Source organism: Phascolarctos cinereus, unplaced genomic scaffold (assembly GCF_003287225.1).
Source record: "Phascolarctos cinereus isolate Bilbo 61053 unplaced genomic scaffold, phaCin_HiC Scaffold_726;HRSCAF=1367, whole genome shotgun sequence".
In the NCBI taxonomy this organism is placed as follows: Eukaryota; Metazoa; Chordata; class Mammalia; order Diprotodontia; family Phascolarctidae; genus Phascolarctos; species Phascolarctos cinereus.
In genome coordinates, this window is record NW_027556098.1 from 300,577,985 (window position 1) to 300,590,346 (window position 12,362).

The 12,362-nt window shown below is 34.7% G+C and overlaps 1 protein-coding gene across 1 annotated transcript in view; it reads left to right on the plus strand.

The window, feature by feature from the left end:
• Positions 1–12,362, plus strand: part of DDX10 (DEAD-box helicase 10) — a 329,331-nt gene that overhangs the window by 258,473 nt on the left and 58,496 nt on the right. The window lies entirely within an intron of this gene.

Sequence of the window (12,362 nt, forward strand, 5' to 3'; positions counted from 1 at the left end):
GAAAGAAAGGTGGTTAGCAGTGTCAAATGCTGCAAAGCGGTTGAGAAAAATGAAGATTGAGGCAGGGAAAGCCCATTGGAGTTGGCAATTAAGAGGTCATCAGTAACTCTGGACAGAGCAATTAAAGGATGAGGTCCAAAGCTAGATTGCAGGGGTCTGAAAAGTAAGAGAGAAGAGAGAAAGAAGAAGCAGGGAGAGTTAGTTTTTTCAAGGAGTTAAGTTATGAAAAAAGAAAGGAGATAAAAGATTAGAGTTTATAAGGATGGTAGAGTCAAATGAGGCATTTTTTTCCAGGATGAGGGACATCTGGTGGTATTTGTATGTAGCAGAGAAAGAATCAATAGATGAGGAAAGACTGGATTAGATCAATAGTTGAGGATGATTGTGGGGACATTCTATAGGAGAAGATTGGAGGAAATGGGATCAAAGATACAAGTAAATGAATTGACTTTGTCTATGTCCTAGGAGAAGGGTCACCTCTTTAGAAGAGTCTGAAATAAAAGAGAAAATTGTGGAGAATTATGTCAAAGGGTTTTAAGATGTAGCATAGAGGAGAAGAAAGCTCATGGCAAATAGGAATTTTCTCCCCAAGGATAAAATAAAGTCATTTGTGGAAAAGGTTATATGGGTGACTTTAGGTCACTAAACCTAGTGCTTTGGAGCAGCTGTTGTGGAAGATGTGATAGGAAATAATTTAGGGAATTGTAAAGAGAAAAAAAAACTATCTCTACCATAGTATAGCCCAGTAGCAGGAGAGAGAGAGAGAGAGAGAGAGAGAGAGAGAGAGAGAGAGAGAGAGAGAGAGAGAGAGAGAGAGAATTAGAGTTAATTCCCTCCACCCAACAATAATCAGAGGAAAGTTGGCAACAGCAGCAGCTTCACTGACTCTAGACCTTTCTCCCTGCCTTCAATTCATCCTGAACTCCCCTTTTAGAAACACTGATTTCCTTCTTGTCTGTCCCCTGCTTAAGAACTTTCAGTGGCTTTCAGTTTCCTACCACAGAATTTCTTAATCTCTGTATTTTGCTCTGACGGCTTTTTTGTGCCACCTTTGCTCATAGTTTTCTTCCATTAAATGCAGCCTCTGGCTATCTGGCCCTCTATCATTTCCCCCCTATTTTTAAACTACCTTTGTTCTCTGGTTGGCTTCATTGCCATGTGGGTTGAAGTATGAGAGAGGAATACATATTTTGCCTTCTCTGTTCCCTGAAAATAGCACATGATTTTAAGTTGTGTTTTCTTTTGTTGTTGTTGTTCAGTTATTTCCGTCATGTTTGACTCTTCATGACCCCATTTGGGGTTTTCTTGGCAGAAATGCTGGAGTGGTTTGCCGTTTCCTTTTCTGGCACATTTTACAGATGAGGAATTGAGACAAACAGGGTTGAATGACTTGCTTTGGGTCACACAACTACTAAGTGTCTGAAGCCATATTTGAACTCAAGGCTCTGTGACTCCAGACCCTACACTCTCCACTGAGCTACTTAGCTATTCCAAGTGTTTCCTAGTACACAAATTAAGTAAGTATATACAAGGAAATTATACTGTAACAGATCAAAGAGAAAAGTTCTTCTATTCCTGACCCTGCAGTGATTCACTGGGAGCTAGGTGCTATTATTCTTAGCTGCCAGTCTCTTCCTGACTTAACTTAGTGTAGTAGGTACCCTTTAAAAATGTGAAGAATTGATTAGAAAAGAAACAATGGGGTACCTTGCCTTTCTATCCAGTCAGGTCCAGTATGTGTAGGACCAAGGTTGTGATGTATCAGTAAGTAGGAAAGATACCTAATCTTTAGCATTACAGGAAAGAGAAACTTTTACTTTATATGATTGACCTAAAAAATATCAGATATTATGCTGCTGTACACTGTATAAGGGGTGACTTCATAAAAGGAAAAAAGCCATATTGTTTGGAATGCTCTTGCTCTACAGATAAACTTACGAATAATGTTACTTAATACCTATGGCTCCTCCAGTCTTTTCCATAAAAGTTAGCTCTTAACTCATTCAGCTGCTGGTTTCCTTGACTTCAGTAAAGGAATTTAATGGTTCTCCCACACTCAGAATTATATAAAAGAGTACAAGGCTTATCAGGGAGCCAGCATTACACTGGTTCCAGGTAATACACGTCTTCCTTTAATTCTCTGTCTCTGGGTGGTTAAGGGGAAGAAGGATGATTGTGGTCGGGGTTAAAGCCATCAGTTCAGTCTAAATAATCAAGAACAAATTTGGTAGTTGAAACATATAATCATATATTCTGTTAAGTGGAAGGAACCTCAGAGATAATTTAGTCCAATCCATATCTGAATGGGGATCCTGTCTAAAATATTTCCAACAAGATGGAAAGGTAGAGACTAGATGATAATGAAATTATAAGTGGATTTGTAACTAACTGGTTAAATGACTGGACCCAAAGAGTGTAGCTATTGAGGGTTCAGTGTCAGTGGGAAAGGTCTTCAGTGTAGTACCTCAAAGCTCTGTGCTTGGTGCTCTGCTGTTTAACATTTGTATCAATGACTGTGGTTGACCTGCTTATCTATATAAGCATGTATGTATGTATATATGTATTCAACAAGTGGTCATCTAGCCTCCCTTATGTGGGAGAAAAGGCACTACTTCCCTAAGGGAATCCCTTCTTTCATTAAGCAGAAATCTTTTCCCAGTATGCGTTCTACTGCTCTCAAGGGCCAACAGGACAATTTTCATATATTTCCTGAAGATAGATAACATATAATCCATAAATCTAATCCTGCCAAATCAGAGAGTTTTCATGTAGATTTGTAGTGACTGTATTGTATATTGTCTATTTCTGTTAGCTTGGACCTTTGGCTTATTCTTTTTCACTTCATTTTCCTTTTTTTCTCCTTCAAAAAGGTGAAGCTGATGTTTATTACAGATTGTGACAGGATATTAAATACTATAATCCTTTTACCCAGAGAAACTGAACACTCATTTCAGTAGGTCACTAACTTCATTGTAGCTTTTCAGCTGCCTTTTATGGATTTTGTGTGATTTGACCAAGAAAAGAGTGGTAGAATAGATGACTTCTCAAGTTCCCAGCTAGTTCTCTGACCTTATTCTTATAATATTTTTCTCATTAAGAAATTTGAAATTTCATGGCCTCCAAGCTAGACTATACTTCTCTATTAAATTAAGGGTAGTTTTGAAAGGGTGATTTTTTTAGCCTCATCCAAATATCTTTCAGGACACCCAGTTATCTTGGAAGTTGTGAGCAGTCAGGCAGTCTATAAAAAGTCATGAACCTATCATGTAATTCAGGAAGGTGCAGTGTAGTCTGAATTGTTTTTCTAAGGCATTTTGGAAGAAAAGCTGAAAACCTGCTACTTTAACCATCTAATCTTTTCATCTGTATTATGGTTTTATTTAACTGTCAAAATTCCCCCATATCTTCTAACCTCTCTACAACCCAGTTCTGATCTACCAATAATCTTGTGGTGCAGGAAATGGTCTTTGTGTACAATATATCAACAAATATTCTAGATAAATAGACTAGGTATTATATTTGATTTGACTATGCAGATTGTGTTTAATACTCTGTCTTAGCCTGATAACATTGGAGTTATTCTGGACTGGATACTGGTTTGAGGATCATTATCAAGGTAGTTACCTTGCTGGTTGCTAATGTGTAAATGACAATGATGTCTATCTAGCTAATTTTTCATTTAGTGAAAGAAAATGTGGTTCCATAAATCTGGGTTCTAGTTCTGACTCTTCCATCATTAACTAGCTCTGTGCCCCAGGTAGGTTACTTACCTCTGGATCTATTTCCTCTTCTGTAAATTTAAATTAGGTAGTCACCAATATTCCTTCCTGCTTGCTGTGTTTTGTGAACTCTGAAATGGTACCAAAAGATGGGGTTTTAATCTGTTTGTTGGTGTCTTGTTCCTCTGATGCACTGTTCTAGTAAAACTGCAAGGACTAAGCTCTGTATTACACATCTAAGACATGTAGCATCTGGGGATTATAGCCTCAGAGTATTTAGCCCTAAATAATTGTGCAGAGATGAGCGATGCCATCACAAATACACATCTGAATGGTATTAAAAAAAATCCTTTATCAGTCTCTTTATTTATCAGGCTGGCTTGGGTACTATTAGAATATCAAATAAGTTGAAATTTAAGAATAGTTTTTCTGTCTTTCCAAAAGGACAAAGTAAGAGAAAAGTAAGAAATGTACTGCAAATACATTCGGTAGATAAGGTAGCTGTGATTCTCCTCAAAATACTTTTCTTCTTTGTAAACAAAACGATTAGAGTTTGTCTTAATGATTAGAAGATTCATTTGTCTTAATTATATATCAAACATGATTAGAATTCATTGTTGGTATGAAGAATTTCTAACACAACCCATACATTTACTCAAAATATTGCTTAAAGTTTTTCTGCAGAAATGCATGCTATGAAAATCTAATTATTACATATTGAAACCGCAATATGCTTGTTGATCGACATTTTTGGTCAAGCTCAGAGACGTGAACATGAAGGCCTATAGGCTAGTGCTTTAGATCATAAGTTCTTTACCTTGTTTGTTGGTAGACCTTACATTGGTGTTCTGGTGCTAATGTTCTGTACAGGCAACCAAGACAGAATGAATTATGAAAATGAAAAGTAGAGTTGACATATCTACTGTAACTTTATTGTCTTTAAGGTATGTAAGAAGGAAATGAGAGATAGGAAATTGACAGCTTCTCTTTGAAATTTTCATCATCTTGATGAAATATGCTCTTAAAGGGAATGTTTCTCCTAGTAAACTCTTTTAACTAAAGCTCATTTTTCTTGTACCAGTGAGAAATAGCTATCTGTCCTTTACCTGAGCTATAGCTGTTACTTCTTAATTGTGTGATACAGGCAACTATTTTCTAATTTTAATGTAATTCAGACCAGGGAAATAAAAAAAAATACAGCATATGACTAATAATAAGATAGATTCAAGAAAAAAATGCAGTCACTTATCTTAAAATCTATGTTAATTGTCTCTAACTGTAGTCTTTTGTCGCAAAGATGCCATGAAAAAATAAATAATTGAGTTGCAAGCTTCTTAGCACATCGTGAAAAAAAATTGTAAATTTTGTTTCTTATTGTTCCAAACTACTGATTTGGGGTTAGTTTGCAAAAAGCATATTCTTATAACTTAAGAATTTCAAAAGTCATTGAATACGAATACCTTAAAAGAGTAAATTTTCCTGAGGAAGAACTGAGTAAAATAATAATTAAGAAGTTTGGGGAAAATTTGGGAGCAATTTTAAAATCTTTGCCTTTAACTGTCACACTTTGTTACTCATTCAGAATTATCATAGAAAGTGATTTCATTGTTTTGGAGGGTTTTTTAAATTGGAATTTATTTAATCATTCACTCTTTAGTAAACTTACAATATTTTGAGTGAGTACTTAGCATCTGTTGTCTGATTCTCGATTAAAATTTAGATTGTGAACACCTTGGGTAATTCAAGATCAGAAAAAGAAGGGACTGGAATAAGTTGTAATTGAAGAGCAGACAGATATGAAAACTTAAAATTATTAGAGCTGTCCAAAATTGGAATAGCCTTCCTTGATATGTCATGGACTGCTTTTCCATTAAGGTATTTGAACAAAAAAGCTATATGGCCATACATCAGGTGGGGTGTGGTGGAGATTTTCAGTTATTATGAGGTGTACTAGGTGATCTTTAATGGATCTTCCAACTCATATTCTGTGCTTATGTAAATAATATAGGCAGCATTGGCTTGGATAATTCCAAATCATATATAACAGCCTATGATAAATGTTACATCTTTGAAAGTTATGTGACTTGTGGCACTTATTAGACCAGAAGTTTCTTAATCTGGTTCTGTGAACTTGGTTATTTTAGTATTTTGATAAATGTAATTCAGTATAATTGATTTCCTTTGTAATTTTATGTATTTTATTTTATGCATTTAAAATATTTCTAGAAGTAGTCCATAGGCTTTATTGGAATGCCAAAAAGGTCTATGACATACAAAAAACAAGATTGACAATCCTTAATATTTCAATTTCTTTCCAGTGCCTTAAATGCTTCTTTGTGGTCCATTTACATCTTTTTACAGCATTAAGAGCAGGAACACATGGGATGTGACCATAAAATCCATATTTAAGTACGCTTTACAGAATGTCTAATTACCTTACAGTTTTATCTTCTTTGTATGTCCTTAGAATATAAACTCAGTGAGGGCAGAAAATGTGTTGTCTTGAATTAGGTGCTGCATTCCAGCTTTTTTGCTGTGCTATCCACCTCATTGCACTTTTCATAAACAGTCATTGGTTACTCTTTTCCACTGACTTTGGAAATTATTTCCAATTTTGCCTGAAAGAGTTCTAATTTATTTTATTATTATTATTTTTTTGGTCCTGAACTCTACATGCAGGTAAATATGTAGGTACACACACACTACACACAGGTAAATACGTATGTGTGTATACACACACACGCGCATACACACACACACACACACACACACACACACACACACCCTAAACCATGCCACAGGAATTCAAAAGGAACCATTTAGTATGCATGTCACGCATTGCTTTAAGCACTTGTAACTAAAACACAAACCCTGTGCAGTCTTTCCCCTCAAAAACCTTGCATTCCAGTAGGGGATACAAATTAGAAACCAGAAAATACTAACTTGCCCATGGTTACACAGCTTCCAAGTGTCTGAGGTGAGATTGGAAGCCAGGTTTTCTGACTCCAAATTCAGCATTCTATCTACTGTGCTACGGGAAAGGCTTTTTATAGGCGGTTAACCATGGGTGAGCCTAAGGATTTTACAAGACACAGATGAAGACATAGTCCATTCTACACAGAACCGAAAGCTCATGGAAAGCCTTTTAGATACGAGACAGCATGCTGAATTCAAGGTACAGAAAAGGCCAGTTTGGCTAAAATGGAAAGTGAGTGAAAGGAATCAATATGAAATGTCTGGAAAGGTTGATGGGAGTCAGATTATGAAGACTTTTAAATACCAAGCTAACTCGAGTCAGTAGGGAACCACTGAAGCTTCTTGAGTTGGGGAATGATATGGTTAGTCTTGTGTTTTAGGAAGATGATTTTGTCAGTTATGTGAGTTTGGGAGCAGGAAAGCCAATTTCAGATGATTTAAGTAGTCCAGGTAAGAAGGAATAAAGACCTGAACTGGGTGGTGGCATTGTGAGTCAAGGGAGAAGGATGGAAATTTGATATATTGTGGAGATAGACTAATAGTGTCAAAATTCAGCAAGTGATTAGATATGAGAGATTAAGGAGAGTGAAGAGTCAAGAAACAATATATATTTATCTGTTTATTCTAAAATGTGTCTTTTTTCCTTTTTTGTTTTGTAAGGCATAATGAAAAAAAATCACAGGCTTACATGCAAATTTTATTTCAGCACTAGTTTGTAAATTGTAAATCTCACACAAAACAGATGTCAGTTTGTCACTTTTATAATATAATTCCAACACTTCAGATTAAGACCAAGATAATACCCAGAGGGAAAAAATTGCATACAATTCATTTTATAATAATTTACCAACATTGTAATATTTGTATTTACCATTTTACTTGGTAGTCATTCCAAGGAGGTATAGTACAAAGGAAACCCAACTGTGAGAGGTCTTGGGCAATAATTGTAGGTATCAGGCTTATCACTTAACCTGAGTCTCAGTTTCATTCATTCATTCATTTATGTTTTGTTTTTACCACTTTTCCAATGAAAGGCCTATACTAAATAATTTCTAAGATTCTCCTCTGGCTATAAAATCCCATGGCTCTGTGGTTCAGAACTTGTAAAAATAAAATGAATAGAGAGATACTTAAGTTGAGAAGAAATCTTCTCAACTCTGTAATCTGTAGATTAGCTTCTCCAGATTTAATTAGGCTGATCTTCAGATGAAAGATGTGTACTTGAAGTCTTTCCAAATTTTTGGACCTTCCAGAGCTTGTGGTCTCTCACCTGGCTTAATTTTAGAGAACCCAGATTCAAGTCCCAGCTCTACCACAATTTAAACCCTAAATTAACCTCTCTGACCCATGACTTATCACTAAAATGAAGGGATGGATTAGGTGATTTTCCAAGGATCTTTGTAGTTCTAAAATTCTGTGATTTTTGTAGCCCTGTTTGCGGAATATTTCCTGCACTGGGCTCTATCTGATTTTTATTCTTCTTGTCATTGCAGTCTCTTGGGGTACTCCCAGGTATGACAGCCTATCTCATTTCATTTCTTTTACATTGTTCTTAATCCAGCTTTATGCTTTTAAGTTTTTCCTTGCATTGTATTACAAATTAATTTTCTTGGGAGTTTGACTGTGTTATTTGCCTGTAGTTTTAATTTTTTGTAAATATCCTGCTCAACTGGAATTTGCAACATTTCTAGAATTTGTTTTAAGCAAAACATCAAACTTGCTAATCAGTTGGGTCAGGGATAGCATGTATTAATTGAACCTCTACTTCAGAATCCTTTGGTAGCTTTCAATGAGTTTGTTTTTGCTATTCGTTCCGATATATACAACACTTATAATTAAGACACCTAATTGCTTTGTTTTTACTTTATCATTTTGAAGAGAAAGAGTTTTTAGCATCCTAGATTTCAAAGTTCTTGAAGCTTAAGAGTTCCTGTTATGACCATGTCTTATAGGCATCTTGGCTCTCAGGCTTCACAGGATTATTCTCAATGTTTCATCAAAAGCTGGACCTTCTGTGAGAGATCAAGCACATGAAATTTCACACATAACACTTGAGATGTCCTAATTTAGTCTACTTTTTTTCCTTTCACAGATTAAAGCCTCCTAAAAAAACAAACTGAAAAACTCTTTGCATCTGTTAACCTGTTAACTGTCACTTTCATGAGTGTATGTTGTTTCCTAGGGAATTATTTTCTGAGAATTGGACTGTATTTTAATAAATAGATATAGACATGCTTGTGGATCATATATAAGATTCATTATACCTCAGGTCTTTGGTCTGTTATTAGAGCTTTCTGAAACCCTGGGGGTCAGCATGAAGTCTCTCCCCTGAGAAAGTACAAAGGACTTCATTAAAATCATCCCTTGCCTGTGAATAAGTTGGGCACTGGAAGGCATATGCTGAAGTCTTAAATGTTTTATTTGCTAATATGCAATATCTCTAAATGGAACTTTTCTGGCGTAGTGTTCATCTGAATTATAAACTGAAATAGACCAATCAGCATAAATATCTGAAAAAGGCTAATCCTTTCTCATTAAGAGATAACCAGAGTATTTTATGACTTATGCAGAGGATTTTAATAGTAGCTAAGGCATTAAAAAATGTCACCAGGGAATTCCATGAGTAGCATAAAATGTGACAAATAATCTGGTTTTAGTTCTAAAAGAAGCTAACATAAAATAGGTACGGACTTAATTCATCAGACCCAGTGAAAATGGTAAGAATGAACATACTTCACTTCTTTACCTGTGTATATTTTAAGAGATTTATGAGAATGTTAGAATGTTATATCCTTTGTATGATAAAATGATATTATAAACCCAATAATGTCCTAGTGGGGCCAAATATTGCTTAATTTCCCCTGTCCCCTAAATTGAGTACCCACAGGTGATCCATTAGATGCTAAAATTAAGTTGGGATTTAAAAATGTTTACTAGCAATTTTCCAAAAGGTTACTTAATAGGGAAACAGTCCCTATAAAAATTATTTTCTCTGAAAAATGATCTTTTAAACTTCCAAAGGAGAATGTTTGTTCAGTATTTTCTTCATTCAAAATGAGGATTCCAAGGGGCCTGAGTTTCCTAATTCCAAATAGGGTGGAAAAATTTTTTTAAATATACGTCTATGTTTATTTCTTTTTAAAATCCAAGTGAATGTGCGTGTTCTATTTTACTAATTTTTTTCAAAAATGTTAAGTGAATGATTTAGCTCTGTACCTCTTAAGAGTCAGTGTTAGTTCTTCTTTCTCCCTCATAACTTGGCCATATACAGAACTAAATAAAGTGTATTTTATTATTTGCTGTTGTATTTATTGAAAAGAGCTTTATGTTCTCTGTTAATTTAAAAAGATGAGTGGAACATTTTATATTTTTATGTAAATAAACAATGACAACAAAAGCTTTATTAAAGCTTCTTTTTACTTATGTGTTCCTAAATGGATTTTCCTCTCTGTGAGTCAGTCACAATGTGTAGAAAAAACAGCAAAAGAAGAGGGAATAGTACTCGCTTTATTGTTTTGAATTAGTAAGAACCAAGCAAATTATTTTAAATTAACCATCTGGAAATATAGCTGTATCGAGGTAGCTAAGTGGTAAAACAGATAAAGCAATGGGCCTGTAATTAGTAAGACCTGAGTTCAAATCCACCTCTCACCCTTTTGTCTGACCCTGGTCAAGTCACTTAATCTCTGCTTACTCGCTTTTCTTAACTGTAAAATGGGGATAATAATAGTACTTACTTCCTAGGGTTGTTGTGAAGATCAAAAGAGATAATATTTATGAAGTATATTATTTATGAAGTAGTATTTATGAAGAAGTCACAGTGCCTGGAACATAATAGGCACTTAAGAAATGTTTATTTCTTTCCTTTCTATACCAAGGTACTAAAAAAGCAGGCAAAGAAGGCAAGATTTACTGAGAGCTCCCAAATAAATTGCCCAAGGAAATAAGTCTCTCTATGAAAGATGAATTGAAAAAATGATGTATTTCCTTCCCCCAAAGTATCTGATAATTTTTCACCTCTAACAGAGACTAGTCTGGGGTCCATGAACCCGTATGAGGGATTGGGGGAAAAAATGGGATGGGCAAAAAAGTACATTTTTGTTTTCATTAACCTCTAACTGAAATTTATCATTTATTTCAATTATGAATTAAGAAAAAACATTCTGAGAAGGGAGGCATTAGTCTCATCTGATTGCCAAATGGATCTTTGTCATACAAAAAGGCTAACAAATCCTGGCATATAGGATTTAAAAGTTTTCCCTCTAGTAGTCACTGTTTCTGGATTACCGTATCCAAATATTTGACATTTTTCATGCTAACTAAGTACTTAGGACCCAACCACCACTAAGATTCTATTGTGCCTTAAATGTACATGGAAGTTTTCTGGATTTTCATTCCTTTCTCCCCCCCCCACTTAATATTTTAATTTTTTCCCAATTATGTGTAAAAACAAATTTTATATTTGTTTTTTAAGATTTTGAGTTCCAAATTCTCCCTTCCTCCCTCCTCTCCCCCCTCACTGAGAAGGCAGGCAATTTTATGTAGATTTATACATGTGTAGTCATGCAGGTGTTCTGAATTTTCAAAGGCTACATACACATGTCCATTATAATCTCTGTTAGAGTCTAACAAACTGTAGAATGACTTGGAGTATGGGCATAGCTATGGATTCTGTATTCGTCATTCAAAGACCATCCTAGTTAAGTTTGAGGAAAATCATGACAGAAAAAGTTGTCCCTCAGACCATTATTTTATTCAGCCAACCCCACTCATGGAGATTATCTACTAAATGATTGCAGTTTTTATTAGTAGCATACCTTATAGGATTTAAATTAGAGATATCTAAAATATTGGTATCCATCAAAGATCTATTTATATATATATATATATATATAAATATATATACATATATATTATATATATTATATATATATAATGTGCATTGTATAATGTACATGTATTTCTTTTTCAATTATGTCTCATATATCGATCATATTTTTATCTTTAAAAAATCCTCCAGAGGAAGTTCAAGTCACAAATCACAGACTTTTTCAATATAGGAAGAAAAGTTAATATATCAATAGATCAAATTTTGTAGCTTCTCAAGTGAAGACAGGAAGAACAAAATAGCCACAAGACCTAATGCTTCTATTTATCAGTGCTGCTGTTATACACTTTTATGTCCTCATTTCAAAATCATCTTCAGTGTTAGCACAAATTGGTACTTTTTGGAAGGAATAACTTTTCCCTCCTCATTTTTAGAAGTGGCCTCTGGCTTGACATATAACATAGTCATGTCGGAGGAAGATCACAAGGTTCATCTCATTACTATGTGTTTTATCAAGATTGATACAGATTATAAGCACCATAAAGTTCTACTTTTCAACAGCCTGAAATAATATACTGAGGTCATATAGTTTATTAAATATGTCTATAATTATTCTATTCATATTTCTTTCCCTTTGCTCCTGTCATCCTACTTCAAAGTCAGATAAGTGTATAAAACAATTATAGAACCATTAAAAAAAACTCTACAAGAAGCCCATTATAAAACTACCCATGTTAAATTTTATATTGTTGGGGGCAGCTAGGCAACACAGGGGATAGAGCATCGGCTCTGAAGTCAGGAGGACCTGAGTTCAAATCCTGCCTCAGACCAAACACTTG